Source organism: Cygnus atratus, chromosome 5 (genome assembly GCF_013377495.2).
Source record: "Cygnus atratus isolate AKBS03 ecotype Queensland, Australia chromosome 5, CAtr_DNAZoo_HiC_assembly, whole genome shotgun sequence".
In the NCBI taxonomy this organism is placed as follows: domain Eukaryota; kingdom Metazoa; phylum Chordata; class Aves; order Anseriformes; family Anatidae; genus Cygnus; species Cygnus atratus.
Genome location: NC_066366.1, coordinates 11753808 through 11759461, shown reverse-complemented (window position 1 = coordinate 11759461; position 5654 = coordinate 11753808).

Sequence of the window (5654 nt, the reverse complement as noted above, 5' to 3'; positions counted from 1 at the left end):
TTTTGGGAAGTCCCCGGATGTGGGTGCCTGGAGGCACATACTTCCCAGTCCTGGTGATGGCAGGCTCCACAAGGTACTGGGGACCAGGACCGCAGCTGCCTGTCATGGGCGGTTTGGTCCCTCTGCAGGTGTAAGCAGGGGCACACACACCCCCACACGCCCACTCCTACAGCACTTTGGGCTCCCATAGTGTAGATGGGTGCCCTTCTTTTGTAGGCATCCACCTCGATGTTTGGGAATGCGAGGGCTGAAGGCGCTGAGTCGGGACCTGGGTGCCAGCAGCGGAGATCACCTGGAGCTGGGAGAGGCTCTTCACTTGGCTGGGGCAGGAGAGCTGCCCTGGCCCATTCCCACCTGAGGGCAGCCGCGCGCTTGCAGCCTCAGTGGCCCTTGCTCTATGCCGGCTGCCATCAGGAGGATCCTGTGAGCCCTGTAGCCTCCCCTCCAGCCCCTGGCCTTGCCCCGGGCTCCTGTCTCAGGCTGCTTCGGTCTCTTTCTCCGGGCTGCTGCCCTTGCCCTGCTCGTGCAGAACTTGCCTCTTGACAGGAGGCGCTAGCGTGGGGCTGGAACAGCGGCTTCCAAGCTCAAATCCCAAACCTCCCCTCAGAGAGCAGGCCTTGCTCTCGTTAAGGACACGTTGTGGTGAGCTTGCCTCTCAGCGCGTTCTGTGCTGAGCAGGCAAAGGCCTTTGTGCCTCACTGCTTCCGGCCTTGTCCCACTGGAATTCCTGCTTCTTATTCTGGAGTGGTCTGTCGTTTGGGGTCTTGGCTGGGGTATTTAGGCACAGCCATGACAAGAGATGATGCAGAGCAGCAGCGGCATTGTTTCTGGCCTCAGCCTGGGGAGATGCCAACCCTGTGCCCCACAGAGGGGGGTGTGGAGCTGGGCTCTGTCCTTGGGGACAAGTCTCCATCTCCAGGCTGCTCTGCTGTGGGGTGCGAGTGGGTAGGGGAGGCCTAGTAGAACTCAGTAGCATGGCTTAGTGGTGAACCTGTCAGGACTTGTTTAAAGGTGGGAGTAAATGGTCTTTTCCTATGCTGAACGATTTTATGATTCTGTGTAATGTAAATTTTGGTTCTGAGAGAATACTGGAGAGACAAGTCCTCTTCTGAAACCGCACAGGAAGATCTCGCAGAGCAATGAATGATCTACGACTTTGGAGCTCGGACAGTTCTGCTCACATCCCTGTATTTCAGTTCATGGAAGAAGCACCGTTTCTCTGAAAACGGGGATATTGGGCTCTGAGGCAGCAGGTTCTCTCGAGTTTCAGAACAACAGAGTGAATTCATCTTGGGTTTTAGCCATGATAGCATATGCACAAGAAAAAAGAAATCTAAAACCTGGTCTTTATTTACAACAGCTAAGGCAAACTGAAATGGCCACCCTCATGAAGACCAGGCTGTTCCAATGGCCTTTCATCAGAAGTCATCCGCTTCTGAAATCAAAGCAGTCTGTCAATTCACCATCGTCCTTCCACACAGAGAAATTGCTAGGAGCTGCCACATTGAACAGAGAAGCAGCTTAAGAACCAAAGTCCTTGATGCCGCCATTCCTACTCTTCTTCCCTGCACATTCTTCCTCAAACTTGGAAAATAACCACCTAAACTAGTCCCAGTAGTACTTGGTTGGCATTTTGGCACAGCTGAACAAAGGACACCACCATCCATTTCCAGATCTGGACCCGGATGAGCCAAGGGCATGGAAATGTCTAAGTGATTCCAGGACAAGGCCAAAGGAAATATCTTGCCAATACGGGCTTGTTGGGGAGGAGGAGGACTGTGAAACCAGAGGGGGAATGCTTTAGTCCTGCAGAGGTCACAGGAGGACAAGAAAACCAAATAAGCAAAGGCTTTGAGCGGTGAAAACCAGAACGCCCGGGCACTGGGGACAGAGCGAGACAAGATGGAGGACGCAGCCGGGCAGCCTGGTGCTGGTTGCAGCCGGTTCCAGCCGGCTTCCCAACGGTCCCAGGCGGTGCTGCTGCCATGGCGGCTGTTAACAGCCAGGCCAGAGCAAGGCGCGGGCTGAGGCGAGCTGAGGGAAAGGTGGCGGGCTCCGGCGCCCTGTGGAGGAACCCGCGCCAAGGCTCGGGTCCATGGCTCCTGGAGAGCCCAGGCTGGAGCTGAGACAGTGCAAGGAGGAGCCGAGTGGTGGAAAAGGGCTGAGAGGGGCAGGGGGCAGCCCTCCACCCCCGGAGTCCAATGGAATTTTCCGGAATTGTCAGTACTCTGCAGCCTTGGCGGTGGCATTTAGGCACAGCCCATGACAGGAGATGATGCAGAGCAGCAGCGGCCCTGTTTCTGGCCTCAGCCTGGGGAGACGCCAACCCTGTGCCCTCCAGTTGAGGCTGGGGAGCTGGGCTCTGTCCTTGGGTGACAGCATGAAAGTTGGTCAAAGAAACTCTCAAAGACTCAATTTGGAGTTTTAGAAAGCAGGCATTCTTTATTTGCAGCACTGGGTGCACAGGGGATCGCGCCACCTAGTGTGTGTGCCAAATTGTTCACGCTACAGAGGTAATATACATTTGTAAGCATGGAATAAATTTCCAATAAATATCATATTCATATACTATTTCCTGTAACTCATTAAAATCTTTAAAGTTCTTTGATGCATCCGCATTTGTTTCCACTCGTGGTCTTTCCGGGAGTCTCTGGTGGTCGTCGGTAGACTTACCATGTTCCTTGGTTGAACCCAGTCCTTGCGCATGCCCAGGCCATCTCCTTCTTTCTGATCTTATTCTCTCAACTTAGGCCTGCACACTGAGCGTAGTCAGTTACACATCCAAGCACACGTGCATAGCATGACTTCCTCACCTAATCTTCCTCTGACACATCCTGCAGGCCTGGGTCATCTTGCCCTCACTTTGAGATAGATACCAGTCTCTATTTTCTTACAGATGAAGCTGGCTAAGTAATACAAAGTTTCTAAACTCCCTGCTCTCCAACCAAACACAGTAAGCTCTGGGCACCCTGCACGCTGCTTTTGCTTGTCCACAGGGGAGATAGGAGCAGGCTTGCCGCCACAGGCATTGCAGCTCCTAAGGATGAAGGGTGGTAAATCCTTTCTCCTGCTCTAGAAAGTCCTTCGAGCCCCGTGCTGAAAGGCTCCTCGGGCACCCTGGAACTTATGCCTTGATCCTCAAATCTGGCCCTGCAGGTCTGAAACCTGCCTCCCCCTGCGGGAGGAGCCCGACTTCACCTTTCTTAGCCTTGGAAGGCAAATTCGATGAGGATGAGCTTGTCCGCTGCTGCTGCGGCTGCTCACAGTCACAGGGCACAGAGAGTTGCTGCGGGCAGGCAGAGCTCGCGACAGACTCTGACTCTGGGGGTGTCAGCTGCCAGCTTTTATAGGGGAGGGCACAGCATCGTCATGGAAACGCATTAGGACAGCATACAGGCTTCGGGAGCCTGGGGGATGGCATCTGGGCTGTTACCTCCTCGGCTAGGTCTGGAGCCGTGGTCTCTGAACTATTTGGATCGTGCACCCCAACCACTAAAAACCTGTAGCGCACTGTCATAGTTTTGGCTGAGCTTTGGTTAATTGTCTTTGTAGATCCTCATATGATGCTTTTTTTTTTGATTTTAATGAAAATAGTGGTGAGACCACACCGATGGTTTTAGTTGTTTCAGAGCTGTGCTTCTCTCGAGCCAAGGACTTGTCTGCTTCTTATGCTGCTCTGTCAGTGAGGATGTTGGGGCTGCCCAAGTATTTGGGAGGAGGCACAGCCAGGACGCGGGATCTGGACTGACCAAAGAGACATCCCATGTCAAATGGCATGCTCAGCAAGAAAAGGTGGAGTGAAGAAGGGGAAACCAGGCATGTTAGGAGAGATGCCGTTTCTTCCATCAAGGGAACCATTACGTGTGTAAGGAAGTAAGCTTCTAGAGTCCTTGAAAAGATGAGTGATGGAGTGATGACCCTGTTTGGAAGTGTGTATCCCTTGGCATAGACAGCTAATCTGGATTTACATTGTAAACCTACTTAATGTCATTTGGAGATTTGTCTAAAAGTGTTTGCTTTTTTTGTTTTCCTACTGATGACAATATTGTCAACAATTGGGTCAGTAGAATGCATTTTAATTAATATTTTCAGGCTCAGCACTGAGCAATCAAAAGATAAAAGTCTGAGCTCAAATCCAGGTAGTTCTGACTGAGGCTTGGTATTCCCTGCACTATTGCTGTGTTGTGAACATCCCATTTGAACCCATGCAATCGTTTGCACTAAATTTATTTATCTTCCCAACGATATTTTCCGTTGTTAGGGGAAGGTCGTGGAAGCTAGCTGTTGGCTGTACTAGTGCCAGAGATCCCCGAGATCTGCAACCCAGCACTGTGGCACTGCAAGCTGCTTTGCGTTGTGTGATTTTGGGTAAATGCTGCTCTACCCCATGGGAGGAGAGGGCAGCTAGGGGAGCTGGATGTAATCACTGCAGAATCTGAGCCAGTGCTCATACAGATGTGTGTGGGAACTGAAATGCTAGACTTGCGTGTGATGTAAGACTGTGCTCTGCACGCAGAGGCTGTCCTACTCTACTTTTGACTTTGCACTTTTACCTGAAGTAGATTTATGACTTTATCTCATTACGTAAGAACATTGTGGGTGGAAGAATACACTCTTCTTTTGTGGTTTATATTGGCCTGCCAAACCTTCCTGAAGGTTCTCATCATCCCCTTCTCACTTACTAGGGACCAGCAGTTTGCACATCCCAAGTGAGATGTATTGCCAGAGTGGTTCCCACTTCACCCCATTATGCGTTGTAATAAACTTAATTTGCTGCTTTTTAATTTTATTTTTTGTTTCTACATGCACACAACTTTTACTCTTTTGCAACCTATTTTGCATGCTCCTTTCTAGTGTACTGCAGCCTACTCCCTATCCACAGCTCACAGGCTATGAAACGCTTGTCTTGGTACCAGGCAGGGAAGTAACTAGAGAACATGGGTTGTGGGGTTAAGGCTGCCATGTAGAAAGTAACTCAACACCTCCCTTCCTGAGATCTCACAGCTTAACCTTCCTACGGGACATAACCAAAGGCCTACAACCACCTCGTTAGCATTTTAGGTTAAAAGGCTCAACAAACTGCTTTCTCAGAGCAAGAAATAGCAGAATTGGGCTTGGCCTGCCACCAGAGCACTGTGCATTTGGACTTGTTGTTCTAGAAGTCAACGTGTTTGTGCAGTGCAAACCCAGCACCTTGGAGGACGAGCAGCCACCTGCACACGAAAGGTAGCAGCAGGCAAGCAGCTCTTGGCACGTGGAAAGTTAGAAGCGGAAATTAGAGCAGCTTATTTCACCCCCACGCGCAGCATTTTTTACCATCATTTCAGCTGGGGGAGATGACAAACAATCCTTTCATATTCTCCCCCAACCTCTGCCAACCCCCTTGAGGGGGACAGCCCCCGCTGTACTGCCCTCTCTTCCTGAGCGCTGCATGCTTCACCTCCGCTTTCATACCCAGCCAGCTTCCCATGAGGCTCCATTTTCTCCAAATGCTCCTACTCCTGGCAAAGACAATTGTGACCTCTTCATGTTTGTTTGTCCACCAGCTGTTGTTCGTGTACTCACCAAGTAGCAGGCTGCCTTGGACAGGGCTGTTCCTCCTTGGGCAATAGCCCTACCTGTCCTCTCACAAAAAGGGAACAAGGCATAAGCCA